Here is a 17,187-nt window from a genome sequence, read left to right on the forward strand (position 1 = left end):
AGAGGTTGGAGGCTTCTTGAAACCGGATCTATAGCTCTTAGGAATAGGGTAGCCGATTTCTGTAGCCTAGGGGTCCTATTTATACTGGAGCTGTTAGGGTTTCAGTCAAAAACCCTAATGGACTGCTTAGGTCTTAAGCTATCCTAGGAAGCTTCTGGAATAAGGCCTTAGGGCCGAAATTAAGGATGGACACATCCTAATTTCATCCATGCCTAGTCCAAGAGGCTCCTCGGCCCAATACTCAACTATCACACATTTGACAGTTTAAGTCCCTGATATTAAATCAATGTCTTTTAGCCACAAATTTAATTTCTTAATTAATTATTGTCTAGTATTAATTTAATTATATCATTTCTCCATTAATATAGTATTCATATAACATATTAATAAATCATAATAACCTCTTTCTTAATAAATCATCCTATCGTGTTACTTTAGTGAAGGCAACCCAAAAGGACGATGCACAATCGGGTCAAGTACTTACCAAATATAGTTACGGGCTTATACACTAATCCAACAGTCTCCCACTTGGATAAGTCTAGTAACTACAAATGTAAGCACAATCCGATTAGCAATCGTAGCTCTCAAATATGATGTCAAACTTTGATCTTATCAGTAACATGTCCTTTAGATAAGGGATCGTATAGTCCTCCATTCTTGATATCGTGCGGACAACTACATGGAACATAGTCATACTTATTGTCCAACATTTTGTTTCTTGATCTCTGATTCGTTTGACATAGAACTTAATTGAACACATCAATCCAGTCCTGACCGGGCCCGACACATAAGTCAAACCAAAGCATCGAGGGGCCCTGATATCGCTTTTACCCTCTTAGGATAAAAGAAACAGATAAACTTCGACTTATATGCATTTACTATTTACTAATCAAATCATAGACAAAAATGTGTTTTATAACATCAAGTTACTGATGCGTTTACGCATTATCAATGCACAACCAATCAACAAACAATAAACCATACATCTAGGTTTTAAGACCTATGATATTATCGTCTTGCGATCACTCGAGATAAATTCCATGAAGTGATTCCAGCAAGCGTGAGTTTATTCCAATGCTCAAATCAAAATCATAAGCACTCATGAACGTTGCAACAAACTTTTGCTATGTCTAATTGTCACACCCTGAAACCCAGGGAGGAAAAGTTCCGGGGCGGAGGTGACTTCATGTTAAGTATCATAACCATTGTACATAGTAAGCAAAGTAAACAACCATTACATTACATATTAGAATTTACATTTGTTTTAAAGTAAAAAGTTACAAGTGTTATACATATGTATATATGAACAAAAGTAAAGATGTGTCTTCTACGAACTCCATCTTCGCCAAAAGGATTGCTGAGGTATTTGTCTAATGTGAACCTGGGAATACAAGCAGTTTGACAATTAGCATAAAGCTGGTGAGTTCATAAGTGTTTTGTTTTCTGAAAATGAACATGTTTCCTTTAGTTTTCTGAAAAAGTTGTTATCCAAGAAAATCCCATATTTTCTTATTAAGACAGTTTAATACGTATAACCATGGGAATACCATCTCGTACAACAGTAGGTAGTTTTAATACATAAAACTATAGATTGAAAACCATGGGAATACCATCTCGTACAACAGTAGGTAGTCTAAGAAGGGGTGTTTACGGTCCGAGAATGTTCTTGGGCCGTAAACTCAAGTTTGAATCATTTGTGTATGGTTTGGTGCATCTCATGAAGGATTATAAGGTTCTATACTCTCATGGAAGCTTTTGGAGGTGTTTAGGGGGTAAACTAACACCTTAAAAGGTGTTTATGGTCCATGAATGAGGGTTTACGGTCCAAGCATGTTCTTGGGCCGTAAACTCTTGTCTAATCCTCAAATGATATGATTTTGGGGTCCTAATCTCATGCATGCAAGTTTCTAAGCCATATCTAAGCACTAGAAGTGATTTGGAGGGGTTTTGGGGCTTCAAAACCCTCTTTAGAGGTGTTCACGATTTTGGGAGGTGTTCCCAACCGTAAACACTTGTTCATGAGTGTTTTGGATGATTCAAACATGAATTTTCATACCAATCAAGTTAGACAACAAGTTAGGATAGATTGCTTACCAAATTGAGGCTTGAAAGGGGGGATTTGGATCAATCTCGAGTTCTAGAGAGAGAGAGAGTAGTGAGAGAAAGTGTTTTAAGAGAGAGAAAAGGCTTCAAAATGATGTCACTTAATCCCTTATATAGGGGTTGAGTTTATAGCCCGGAGGAAATCTACCCGATACTGACGTTAAACGGGGCTTTTGGTCGTACCTGATTAAGTTACCGTAATCACAACTTAGATGAAACTAAATATTTTCCAAACGAATACAGAAATATTTTAAATGTTTAAAATGTATCCCGACACTTATAAAAGCTAAATAGAAGTCGCAATTAAATTAATGACTTAATTTAATAACGAAACGGAAACAATTCGAAAACGACAAATTTTATTTACGAAACGGGTTACAATGATGGAACAAATTTCGGGTTGTTACATTATCCCCCCTTTAGAGGGAATTTCGTCCCGAAATTCATGATTAAGATACAAATCATGGATCTGGAAATAAATGCGGATACTTCTGTTTCATTGAGTCTTCGCGCTCCCAAGTGAATTCCGGTCCCCGCTTGGCATTCTAGCGAACCTTCACTATCGGGATGCGGCTTTGCTTCGTACGTTTGATCTCTCGATCCATGATTTCGATAGGTTCCTCCACAAAGTTCAAGTTTTCGTTGATCTCGATCTCATCCAGAGGGATCACGAGGGTTTCGTCAGATAAACACTTCTTAAGATTCGAGACGTGGAAGACTGGATGAATGTTACTAAGTTCTTGGGGTAATCGGAGTTTGTAGGCTACGGGTCCGATCCTGGCGAGGATCTTGAAGGGTCCGATGTACCTTGGATTAAGTTTCCCACGCTTTCCAAAGCGTACCATGCCTTTCCAGGGCGAGACCTTCAACATGACATGGTCTCCAACCTGGAACTCCAGAGGTTTCCGTCGTATATCGGCGTAACTCATCTGTCGGTCTCGTGAGGCTTTCAATCGTTCTCAGATCTGGATGATTTCTCTGTGGTTTCGCGAATGATTTCAGGACCAGTGAGAGCACTATCGGGGAATCGACTCTTGGCTAGCTGCGTGTCCCCTACCTCGGCTCTGCACAAAGGGGATCTGCAGTTACGACCGTAGAGGGCTTCAAATGGGACAGCCTTGATTCTGGAGTGGTAACTGTTGTTATACAAGAACTCTATCAAAGGTAAATGTGTGTCCCACGACTTTCCGAAATCAATATCGCATGCTCTAAGCATGTCTTCTAGGGTTTGGATAGTTCTCTCACTCTGTCCATCGGTTTGAGGATGATAAGTCGTGCTGATGTCTAGCCTAGTTCCAAGAGCTTTCTGAAGGGACTGCCAAAATCTGGAGGTAAACCTGCTATCTCGATCAGAGATAATGGATGCAGGTACACCGTGCAGTCGAACTACTTCTTGGATGTAGACTCGCGTGAGTCTCTCCATCTTGAATGATTCTTTGATCGGAAGGAAGTGAGCGGATTTTTTCAAACGATCGACAATTACCCAAATGGTATCGTACCCACTCAGAGATTTGGGTAACTTGGTGATGAAATCCATGGTAATCATCTCCCATTTCCATTTAGGTATTTCGGGCTGCTGGAGCAGACCCGAGGGTTTCTGATACTCGACTTTCACCTTGGCGCAAGTCAAGCACTTGCCCACGAAAGTAGCGATCTCGGCTTTCATGTTTGGCTACCAATATTGTCTCTTGAGATCCAGGTTCATCTTATCCGAACCCGGGTGAATAGAGTATCTGGTCTTGTGTGCTTCCTCCATGACAACTTCCCTGAATCCTCCAAACTTTGGGGTCCAGATTCAATCCATGAAACAGTAGACTCTGTCACCTCTGATCTCAAGTTTCTTATCCATTCCCCTCAAGGCTTCGCTTGACACATTCTCAAGTTTGAGGGCTTCCAACTGGGCTTCTCGGATTTGCATGGATAAGTGAGAATGAATAGTCATCGTCAGTGTCTTCACTTTGCGGATTGAACTTTCTTTTCGGCTAAGGGCATCTGCCACCACATTAGCCTTGACGGGATGGTAGCGGATTTCACATTCATAATTGCTGAGCAGCTCTACCCATCGTCGTTGCCTCATGTTTAAGTCCTTTTGATTGAAGATGTGCTGCAGGCTCTTATGGTCAATGAAGATCGTACACTTGGTTCTGTAGATATAATGTCTCCAAATCTTTAGTGCAAAGACTACGACACCTAACTCCAGGTCGTGGGTGGTATAGTTGACCTCATGTGCCTTTAGCTGTCTCGAGGCGTGAGCGATAACTTTTCCTCTTTGCATAAGCACACATCCTAAGCCCTGATTAGACGCATCACAATAGACAACGAAGTCCTCCGTTCCTTCGGGCAGGGACAGAACAGGCGCGCTGCACAAGGCTTGCTTTAATGTTTGGAATGCAGATTCTTGCTTTTCACTCCAACAAAAGGGTACACCTTTCTGTGTTAGAGTGGTTAGAGGTTTGGCGATTCTAGAAAAATTCTGGATGAATCTCCGATAGTAGCCGGCGAGACCCAAGAATTGACGGATTTCTGTGGGTGTCTTCGGTGCCGACCAATTCTCTATCGCCTTGATCTTGGACGGATCCAAATGAATACCCTCTTCACTTACCACGTGGCCGAGGAAAGTTACCTTCCGAATCCAGAATTCACACTTGGAAAATTTCGTGTACAACTTTTCGGATCTAAGGGTTTCCAACACCGACCTTAAGTGTTGTTTGTGATCTTCTTCGCTTCTGGAGTAGACAAGTATGTCGTCAATGAACACGATGATGAACTTTTCTAAGAAGGGGCGACACACCCGGTTCATCAGGTCCATGAACACTGCCGGTGCGTTGGTTAGACCGAAGGGCATCACTACGAACTCGTAGTGTCCATACCGAGTCCTGAAAGCTGTTTTGGAAACATCACTCTCATGAACTCGTAGCTGATGGTATCCTGACCTAAGGTCTATCTTTGAGAAGTAGCTGACTACCTGAAGTTCGTCGAAGAGGTCATCGATTCAAGGAAGAGGATATCGGTTCTTGACGGTCAACTTATTTAGCTCATGGTAGTCGATCCACATCCGGAAGGATCCATCTTTCTTCTTCACAAACAAAATTGGAGCTCCCCAGGGTGAGGAACTCGGTCTGATGAACCCTTTGCTGAGTAATTCGTTGAGTTGGCTGGATAAATCCTGCATTTCTGCTGGAGCTAAGCGATATGGAGACTTGGCTACGAGGATAGCTCCAGGGATTAAGTCGATGCGAAACTCAACTTGACGTTCAGGAGGAATTTCCGGGAGCTCTTCGGGAAAGACGTCAGGAAAGTTGCAGACTTCGGGGATGCTCATGAGGTCTTTAACTTCCTGTTTTTCGTTGATGACATGGGCTAGGAATGCTTGGCACTCCTTCTGTAGAAGCTTTTGAGCTTTGATGTAGGAAATGATACGAAGATTGGAGCTAAGCTTATCGCCATAGATCATGAGAGTCTGACTAGAGGGGAGGTTGAGACGGATGGCTTTTTCGTAACAGATGATATCAGCATGATTGGGACTCAACCAATCCATGCCAATGATAACATCAAACCTCTTTATGGAAACTGGCATAAGATCGATGGGAAAAGAATGGTCATTCAGGGTAAGGGTACAACTTATGAAGATATCGCTAGCGTTTTCTTTCTCACCGTTAGCCATCTCAACGGTAAATGTTTCGGTTAATGGTTGGGGATTATGTTTAAGAAGGCGTTTGAATGAATGGCTAACAAAACTACGTTCAACACCAGAATCGAAAAGGATATTAGCATAAGAGTTGTCGAGAAAGAACGTACCCGAGACAACGGTGGGGTCGGCGACAACCTCTTCTCGTCCCATAGCTAGGACTCTCCCTGTGTTGCTAGTTGCTTCTGCCTTGGGACAGTTCCTCTTGAAGTGCCCAACTTCACCACAATTATAGCAGGCCTGACCGACACCCACTCAGGAAGATTGATTTGTTGATTGGGCTGGCTTTCTGCAGTTTCGAGCAATGTGGCCCTTCTTGCCACAGTTGTTGCAGAGTCTTTCGCAACATGGCCCAGGAGTACGTTGATGGTATCTGCACTTGTCGCACCAAGGAAGGGTACCGGTATATCCGCTGGTAGGAGTTTGAGCTGTGGATCCGACGGCAGAAACAGCGGCAGGGGCAGTAGCAGCGTGGACTGCTACCGTTTGCTGTTTCTTAGAGGATCCTTGGGAACTTTGGGCCTTCCGCTTGTTCCAAAATTTCTTTTTACTTCCACCACTACTTTTAACCGGCTCAGGAGTGGTGGTCTCCTCATTGGGGTTGTCTCTGTGGTCAATCAGGGTTTACGCCAGACATTTAGCACTGTCGAAAGTGTCTGGCTTTGCGGCCAAAACATTCCCTTTGGTTGGCTGGGTCAGCCCCCAGATAAACCTTTCAATCTTTTTACTTTCCGGGGTAACCATTCCCGGACAGAACAGCGCTAAGTCTTCGAATCTAGAGGTATAAGCGACTATGTCGGAACCCTTCATCTTTAGATTCCATAGTTCATGCTCCAATTTCTGCATCTCACCCCGTGGGCAGTATTCAACAAGAAGAAGATCCTTCATGGCCTCCCAACCCATAGCATTAGCTACAGGTAAAGTTAAGGACTTGACTCGGCCGTTCCACCAAGTCAAGGCTTTATCGGTGAAGGTACAAGCGGCGAACTTCACCTTATCAGATTCCGAACAAGCACATATTTCAAAGATAGATTCGATTTTCTCGAACCATCGGGTTAAGGAAATGACACCTCCAGTGCCATCGAAGGATGTGGGCTTCGCATTCATAAAATCTTTATAGGAACACTCCTTCCGGTGTCCCTGGCTACCTTTCTGGTTTTGGGGCTGGGGGCCACCTCCTGAACCACCAGGGTTCATTTGCGACATGGCGGCTGCCACTGCGGAAGTAACAGCTGCCTGGAACATTACAGGATCAAATTGAGGAGGAGGTGGTGGCGGAGGAGGATTGTTGTTCTTTGAGCTGGGTCTCTTTCTTGGAGGCATCTTGATCTATAAAGATCAGGAAAGAGAGGATGGTAAGTCCTCTGAATTGAATCAAGAGATATGACAGGTATGAAAATCTATTAAGCGATAAAGCAGGAAGGAAATATTCAAAGCATATAAACTATCACTAGAAGGAATGATCGAGAAGCAGCGCTTGAATGAGAATTCTCTATAACGAAGCTGGCTCTAGAAATACTCCCATAGTATTTCATGATTCGCTGTGACGACGACTCGTTGTTTTTGGGTATTGGGTAAGTTTTAGGCATGTTGCACACCACAATCACTCCCAAGCACATGTTGGTCGTGTCTCGAATGAATATAGTTGGCCAGGCTATATTGATCCTAGACATGACTACACAATTGCGCAGGTTTAACCGCAGCGTATAACACCCATTTACTTATGTTTTGTTCTACTTGTAGTTACGGATTTCGATGGTTAAGTATACTTGTATACTTTTGAAAATACTTATATTTTAAGGTATACTTTTAGTTCAGAGCACTTAGGCCCCTTAGTGTTTATAGTCTTATACCATGTAAGGTTTGGTATACTTAGTTCACTATAAACAAGGGCTCTGATACCAATCTATCACACCCCGAAACCCAGGGCAGAAACGTTCCGAGGCGGAGGTGACTTCATGTTAATTATCATAACCAATGTACATAGTAAGCAAAGTAAACAACCATTACATTACATATTAGAATTTACATTTGGTTTAAAGTAAAAAGTTACAAGTGTTATACATATGTATATATGAACAAAAGTAAAGACGTGTCTTCTACGAAGTCCATCTTCGCCAAAAGGATTGCTGAGGTATCTGTCTAATGCGAACCTGAGAATACAAGCAGTTTGAAAATCAGCATAAAGCTGGGGAGTTCATAAGTGTTTTGTTTTCTGAAAATGAGCATGTTTCCTTTAGTTTTCTGAAAAAGTTGTTATCCAAGAAAATCCCATATTTTCTTATTAAGACAGTTTAATACCTATAACCATGGGAATACCATCCCGTACAACAGTAGGTAGTTTTAATACATAAAACTATAGATTGAAAACCATGGGATTACCATCCCGAACTAGATATAAATTCTATAGATTGAAAACCATGGGAATACCATCCCGTAATAGATCAAAGATAGATATAATGTCCGTGAATAAACTATGTTTTAATACGTATTATGAGTCGGGTAACCATGTTGATATGACAACGAGACCTCCTTGACGTTCGTCAGACGTCGGATGATATCCAGAATTTGTCACCCCAGGCGTGCCCGACTAACTGTAGCTAGCAGTTTAGGTGTGGGATTGTCAGTCCCGAATAGATCTATTCACAAATTCCACGCTCTCCCTCCAGGAGACTCTGGTTACACTTCCGGGGAGGATTTACTGATAACCCAATGGGTTTAATGAAGACGAATCTAACAAGCTAGTATTAATTTATTCACAGTGTACTCAGTTGCTATCGAATATCATAATCGCTTTGGAACATAATAAAGTATAAACGATTTAATACAAAGAAACTATCTGGCATAATACTTTACAATAAACAGAGATAAACTGAATCAGACATAGTTTATCTATTAACATTGCATGAAATCCGAATTCATAAAACGAGAACTGAAGATCCCAAATTATTCCCATAATAATTTGATTAGTTTGATTGTTTCCTTTACTTAAATCCATGTAGTTATATTCGATAAAACATCCCTTATGCTCCGCATAATACATCAGGGGTAAAGATGTCTAAAAGTTTGCCAGAGATTTATAGAATTACATCAGTTTTAAGTTTCGAACACATTTATAGTTTGCTTGTATTCCCCCTGAAAACATTGAAAAACACTGAAAAAGGTGTAGGGGTATGAACTCACCAGTCGAGAAACGAGTCGGTTTGGATGCCAAGTGTCAGTTCGGGGCTTGATGACGCGCGAGGTTCCTATGTAATATGAAGAGATACACAATTGTATCTAATTAGACTTTGAACCACTAATTAGATATGAACATACACTTCGAGACGCGAAAACACTTCAATTCAAGTGTTCGGAGTGACCCGGGTGGCATCTATGGATGTGTAGGGCCTAGATATGGAGTTTACTCTTCAAGAGTAAGCCCTTAGGGGAGTTTACGGTCCAATGACCATATCCCCATGAGTTTACGGCCGTAAAATCATGGGTGGTGTGTTCTTGGGTGCTAAACGGTCTTATAATGCACAAAGGAAGGTTCTAGGGTTGATTCCATGGCTTAGGAAGTGATCGGGACTTGAGTTAACCTTGGAAAAGGAGTTTACGGTCTATGAAGATGCTCTTGATGAGTTTATGGCCGTAAACTCATGCTTGCTCATGATTCATGTGATTTGGTGGTTGTAGGTTAAGCATATAAAGTTCTAGGTCCAATTCTAAGCCATACAAGGTGTTAAGGGCACTTTAACACCCCTTGGAGGATTTTAAGGTCTAAGAAGGGGTGTTTACGGTCCGAGAATGTTCTTGGGCCGTAAACTCAAGTTTGAATCATTTGTGTATGGTTTGGTGCATCTCATGAAGGATTATAAGGTTCTATACTCTCATGGAAGCTTTTGGAGGTGTTTAGGGGGCAAACTAACACCTTAAAAGGTGTTTATGGTCCATGAATGAGGGTTTACGGTCCAAGCATGTTCTTGGGCCATAAACTCATGTCCAATCCTCAAATGATAAGTTTTTGGGGTCCTAATCTCATGCATGCAAGTTTCTAAGCCATATCTAAGCACTATAAGTGATTTGGAGGGGTTTTGGCGCTTCAAAACCCTCTTTAGAGGTGTTCACGGTTTTGGGAGGTGTTCCCAACCGTAAACACTTGTTCATGAGTGTTTTAGATGATTCAAACATGAATTTTCATACCAATCAAGTTATACAACAAGTTAGGATAGATTGCTTACCAAATTGAGGCTTGAAAGGGGGTTTTGGATCAATCTCGAGTTCTAGAGAGAGAGAGTAGTGAGAGAAAGTGTTTTAAGAGAGAGAAAAAGCTTCAAAATGATGTCACTTAATCCCTTATATAGGGGTTGAGTTTATAGCCCGGAGGAAATCTACCCGATACTGATGTTAAACGGGGCTTTTGGTCGTACCCGATTAAGTTACCGTAATCACAACTTAGATGAAACTAAATATTTTCCAAACGAATACAGAAATATTTTAAATTTTTAAAATGTATCCCGACACTTATGAAACCTAAATAGAAGTCGCAATTAAATTAATGACTTAATTTAATAACGAAACGGAAACAATTCGAAAACGACAAATTTTATTTACGAAACGGGTTATAATGATGGAACAAACTTCGGGTTGTTACACCAATACACTTTAGACAATCTACACACGAATTCATGACAGTCTTCATTTATACCTACTTCCAACATATGAACAACTATGGATGGTTCAAAGAATCCTGGTTATTCAGGAAGTCAAAACATGCAAAGTGAAACAATAGGTAAAAAATTAACATAAGATAGTAACATTACTAATAAATAATATTCTTTTATTTAATCATCAAATGTTAATTAAAGTTTATCGATTACACGTTTCTAATCTATCTAATCTAAACTAATATCGTCCTTCAGCCCGATGCTCCTAGCATGTTGCAAGTGCTTAACCCTGTTCAGTCCCTTCGTAAGCGGATCTGCTGGGTTATCCTCTGACGATACCCTCTTTACCACAAGGAGTCCTTCTTCCACCCGATGTCGAATAAAGTGATATTTTCTGTCGATATGTCGAGATCTGTCGTGATCCCTCGGTTCCTTGGTCAAGGCAACTTCTCCTTCATTATCACATAAAATTTCCATAGGCTCCTTTATGGCTGGCACAACTCCAAGGTCTCCAATGAAGTTCTTCAACCATATTGCCTCCTTTGATGCTTCGCTCGCTGCAATGTACTCTGATTCGCATGTTGAATCAGCTACGGTCTATTGCTTGGAACTTTTCCAAGTCACTGCTCTTCCATTCAGGGTAAAGACCCAGCCCGACTACGAACGATAGTTGTCCATGTCGGTCTGAAAACTGGCGTCACTGTACCCTCACACCTTTAAGTCATCACTCCCACCGAGGACTAGAAACCATTCCTTCGTCCTCCGAAGGTACTTAAGAATGTTCTTGACTATGGTTCAATGTGCTTTGCCAGGGTTCCCTTGATATCCTCTGACTATGCTCAAAGCGAAGGCCACATCAGGGCGAGTAAAGTCATAAAATACATGATTGATCCAACTGCAGAAGCGTAAGGTACTTGGCTCATATCTGCTATCTCGACTTCGGTACTCGGACTTTAAGTCTTACTCAACTTGGCATTACTTTGGATCAGTAACTCCCCCTTCTTTGAATTCTCCATACTAAAATGTTTTAGTACCTTGTCCAAGTAAGTATTCCGACTAAGTCCTATTAGTCTCTTACTTCTGTCTCTCACTATCCTTATTCCCAAAATATAGGAAGCCTCTCCTAGGTCCTTCATAGCGAAGCACTTCCCGAGCCAAGACTTAACCTCCTGTAGTGTTGGGATGTCGTTTCCTATGAGTAGTATGTCATCGAGATACGATACGAGGAAGCTAACTATACTCCCACTGGCTTTGACATATACACATGATTCATCCTCGCTTCGTAGAAAACCAAAATCTTTGAATTTCTCGTCGAAACAAAGATTCCATCTGCGAGACGGTTTCTTAAGTCCATAAATGGACTTCTCATGCTTTCACACTCTATTGGGATGCTTTGCATTGAAAAAACCCTCTGGCTGAGCCATATAAACATCCTCAACCAACTTCCCATTAAGGAAAGCGGTTTTGACATCCATCTGCCATATTTCGTAGTTATGAAATGTATCAATGGCTAGCATCACCCTAATAGACTTTATCTTAGCAACCGGTGATAAGGTTTCATCATATTCAACTCCGAAAGTTTAAGTGAAACCCTTCACGACCAATCACGCCTTATATGTATGCACATTACCATCCATGTCGGTCTTCTTCTTGAAGATCCACTTGCACCTGACCGTCTTACGTCCGGGCACAGGGTCAACCAGATTCCAAACTTGGTTGTCATAAATGGACTGAATCTTGCTGTCCATCGCCTCTTTCCACTTTGCGGACTCTGGGCTTGCCATGGCTTCCTTATAGCCGTTAGTTTCGTCAAGATTGACTAGTGTACTATCACTAATGAACGTATCCCCTTTGGTAGTAATACGAAAACCATAAAACTGGGGTTGAACCCTAACTCTATCGAAACGTCTAAGAGGAAAGGACTCGTCAATCGGTTCGACCGAAGTTTCCTCCTCAGGTTGAGCGCCAGCATTAGAGGTTCCTTCATCGCTCAACTATTGAATCTCTTCAAGATCGATTTGCCTCCCACTGTCCCCTTGGCTTATGAGTTCTCGCTCTTAGAAAACCCCTCTCCTTGCAACGAAGACAACATTTCCACTCGGTCTATAGAAGAGATATCCAAAGGACTTCTGCGGGTAGCCGATGAAAATACACTGCTCATTACAAGGTTCAAGATTGTCGTGAGTCTCTCGTCTTACGAAAGCCTCGCAACCCCAAAGCTTGATATGTGCCAACGAAGGAGCTTTCCCTGTCCACATCTCGTGAGGTGTTTTGGCAACCTTCTTCGTAGGGACTAAGTTAAGGATATGGGCGACAGTCTCTAAGGCTTACCCCCAAAATGAGATAGGTAGTGAAGCACGACTCATCATGGAACGAACCATGACCAACAGGGTTCAATTACGCCTTTCATCCACACCGTTTAACTGCGGTGTCCTAGGTTGCGTCAATTGTGAAACACTTCCGCATTCCTTAAGATAGTCGTAGAATTCAAGACTTAGGTACTCTCCTCCTCGATCAGATCGAAGCATCTTGATTTTCCTGCATAATTGATTCTCCACTTCTTGTTTAAACACTTTGAACTTTTCAAAGGTTTCTGGCTTGTGCTTGATTAAGTAGATATACCCATATCTGCTATAATCATCGGTAAAAGACACGTAGAAGCGACTCACATCCCTTGTGGTTGATCTAAAGGGCCCACACACATTGGTGTGTATGAGATCCAATAGACCCTCACCCCTCTCACAAGTGAAGGGTGACTTGGTCATCTTTCAAAGTAAACAAGACTCGCGCATGTCATCGTCCCTAAGGTCGAATGACTCCAACACTCCATCCTTTTGGAGTTGGGCTATACGTTTCTCATTGACATGTCCAAGACGACAATGCCACAAGCATGCTTTATCCAAACCATTGGATGAATCAATACACAACACATCATTTCCTAAGTTATCTACAACCATCATGGTTTCATATATTCCATTACAAGGCAATGCTTCAAAATAAAATACACCATTAAGATAAGCATTAATAGAAACCTTTTCATTATCAAAAGAATATCTAAAACCCTGTTTATATAAACCATGAAATGAAATGATGTTTCTTGCCATATCTAGCGAATAGAAACAATTGTTTAAATCTAATCCTAATCCACTATAGAACAAATATGAAAACCACATCCTGTATCAAGTACCCAAGAAATGGAATGTGATGAAACATTAGATTTAATTGTGTAAACACCTGCATAGGATGGCTTGATCTTCCCATCCTTGATTGTGATATTTTGGGCAGCTTCTTTTCCAATGCCCTATCTTGTAGCAGTAGTGGCACTCTGCCTCCTTGTGGTTTGAGTTGGGTTTAGCAGAACCAACTTTGTTCTACTAGAAGAGGTACCATCTTGGGAGTTTCCCTTGTGGTGGCTCTTTGAGGGAGCCTTCCTCTTCTTATCCTTCCCTTGCCCAATAGCCAAAAAAGGGGCAACAATTGGTGTGGGAGTTGATGCAACAGACTTATCTTTGAGATTGCTCTCAGCAGTCCTTAGCAAGCCTTGAAGCTTGCTCAAGGTGACCTCTTCCTTATTCATGTGGTAGGTCATGCAGAACTGGTTGTAGCAGGGAGGCAAGGAGTGAAGGATGATGTCAATCACCAACTCTTCATCAAAGTTAACATTCAACTTTAGCAGATGATCAACATATCTCTGCATCTTTTGCAGATGAGCGGTAAGGGACTCTCCACTACCCATTTTGGTAGTGATCATCGAAGTGATGATCTCATACCTCTCTTGCCTCACACTTTGGTGGTGCCGGTCCAACGAGTCTTGATGCATCTTGTAACATCCAGGATTTTAGGTATGCTATGGTATGGTTGGATTCTTGAGGTTTACAGAGTGACTCGACGAGTTGGGAGCCCAACTCGCCGAGTAGGGTCGAATAGCCGGATGGGATTAAATGAATGGACTCGACGAGTCGGTAGGCAGACTCGCCGAGTTAGTGCTGGGCAGAGAAACCCTAAGTATCAGGGTTTGTGACCTATTTAAGGGGCTCCACACCCTCATTTCTGCCTCCATTCACCCTTAAGAGCCAGAGAGAAACCCTAGGACCGTTCTATCCTTGTGAAGTGAGTGTGTGATCATTTTGGGCAATCTTGGTGCATTTCTATGAATAAGGATGAAGGGATTCATGATTTGGAGCAAAGGAAGGTTGTAGATCTGTGGTATGGAGTGCTTTAACTGCTATGTGGAGGTACAATTTCTCATCTTGTTCCGTCCTTGTGCTAGATTTCATTTTTGGGAGTTTTAGGGCTTTGCTTTCATCCTTTTGAACCTATGAGTTAAATGAGACATGTTTTGAGGTTGGAAACCTCAAATCTGGACCTTCTTAGTCCCTTATAGTCTAAGTGTCCCAGCTTTAGTTGTTAAAATGAGGTTTGATGAGCTAAATCCTTCATGAAAGGCATGTAATAGCATTTTGGAGCAATAACATCATGCATGAACGTAAATATCGAAGCTTTACGTGACTATTGAGCCTTGGGAGGATAGATCTAGTGGTTGGAGTGTTGGATCTATTGTAGATTGTCTGTTTGAGCAGTGTGTCTGAATGAACTCGCTGAGTCGATGAGCCGACTCGACGAGTTGGTTAGGGTTTGTCTTGAAGAGTTGAATCGTGCGATGGCTCGTCGAGTTGGGGTCAAGTCGACGATTTGAGTTGGACTTTCATGAGACTTATGAAGATGTGAGTGCACTCGACAAGTTGCATGAGTGCACTCGACAATTCGGGTCAAACATGGACTGTTGACTCGAGTTTGACTTGGGTTGACTTTAGGGTTGGGTCACCCATGAGTAATGGAGACCATGGAGGGGTAACATGGTCTTTTATCCAGTTCAAGAGTAGACAAAGGTAGAGAATATTCCTTGTCGTATATGAGTATGAATAAAGTATTTATTAGAGATGTTGCCCTATGTGTTAGGCGGTGGCTAGTTCGAGATTCAAGTATGAGGATAACTACCTGCCTGCTAGCCGAGGTGAGTCTTCTCACTATACTTTAGCTTGAGTGGTAGTTATGTGTGACTGGAAGGTCTTATTTGCTTACATTGAGTATATGTTATCCTATTGTATGTGGTATGCTATGCGTTATGTCTTTGTGATTTATGCTATGCGGAGTTTATAGACCGGACCGGAGGGTCCAACGATCTGTGAGGCCAGAAGGCTCACAACCAGACCGGACCGGAGGGTCCAACGAGCTAGATTGGATCAGAGGGTCCAACGAGCTAGACCGGACCGGAGGGCCGAACGAGCTACGGGACTAGAGGGTCCCGCTAAGAGACATTGACCGGAGGGTCTTATAGAGTATAGCCTCGAGTGGCTAATGTGATATGTGTGGTATTTTGGGGAACTCACTAAGCTTCGTGCTTACCGTGTTATGTGTTATGTGTTTCAGGCTTTCTCAGGATCGCGGGACGGCACCGACTTGATTGTACATACCAGAGAAGAGTCGTGTTTTGAGGATCCTGTATTTTTAATTAATCAATTATGGAGATGTGTTTTTGTAAAGTAAACATATGAGATTTTGTGAGAAATTGTTATGAGATTTATATGATTTTAAAATGAAAAATTTCTTTTAAAAATTTACGTTGTTACAAGTTGGTATCAGAGCCTTGGTTTGAGAGATTCGGATGCACCTTCGAGTAAATCTAGACTCAAACTGAGGATTTGAGAAAAAATTTCAAAGGAATGATTTTTCTAAAGCGAACAAGAGTTTCTAAGGGAAAAAGAGAAAGGGAAGTGTGCACAATCAGCCAGAGCCCGAACGGTGATTTCCCAAAATACCTTTACTTTTGTATTATGAGATATTTATGAGTTATGCTATGAGATATTATGCATGCTAGAGATATGCTAGGTATTTCATATTTTAGGACTAGAGTGGTATGATTTGTCATTTGTGATGCCTTAGCCTAGGAGTTGTTGTTATCTGTGATGTGCTTTCGAGTATGTACCAAGTAAGAGTATCCAAAGGGAATCCTTTTGGGAGAGGGATTGAGTAGAGGAGTAATCTAGGAGAGATACCTAGATGAGCATTGTGGAATCTACTGGGAAGGTAGTCAGATGCTCGCGTGGGGTGAAGTTGCTTGAGTTCGGTAATATCCTACATGTATGAGGAGAACGAGTAGGATAATAGGCTAGAAGGGTTTTACATGCTAGTAGAGATTATTCAATGCCCGAATGCTTCTTGCTTCGTGCTTTGTGGAACTCCCGATGATGAGAGTCAGCTACCAAGAGAATATGACGATATCCAAGAGGTAGATGGCTGGCATCATTAAGAGTTCTTCAGCAGCTGATGGCGGAGAAGTGTGAGGACCTAGGAAGAGCCTTGGGGGTGACCATGGTCAGATGAGTGTGCCGACAAAGTAGAGCATCTCACTGGAGAGCGAACGCGCATGATGGGATGGGTGATCGAGAATGTTGAGCAGGTACTTAGAAACTCTGGGATGGTCCGTGTAGAAAGTATGGGTAGATGTGGCAAGTAGTATAGAGGACCCATACTCGAAACTGGGGGTATTTTGGATGTTCTAAGTAGCAGTGTGAGAGATGATGTCATGGTTTGAGTACCATGCTTGGTAGCAGATTGAGAGGTGATGTCATGGTTCGAGTACCATGCTTGGTAGCAGATTGAGAGGTGATGTCATGGTTCGAGTACCATGCTTTGTATCAGATTGATTGGTGATGACATGGTTCGAGTACCATGGTTTATAGCAGA

This window comes from Lactuca sativa, chromosome 4, assembly GCF_002870075.4.
Source record: "Lactuca sativa cultivar Salinas chromosome 4, Lsat_Salinas_v11, whole genome shotgun sequence".
Classification (NCBI taxonomy): domain Eukaryota; kingdom Viridiplantae; phylum Streptophyta; class Magnoliopsida; order Asterales; family Asteraceae; genus Lactuca; species Lactuca sativa.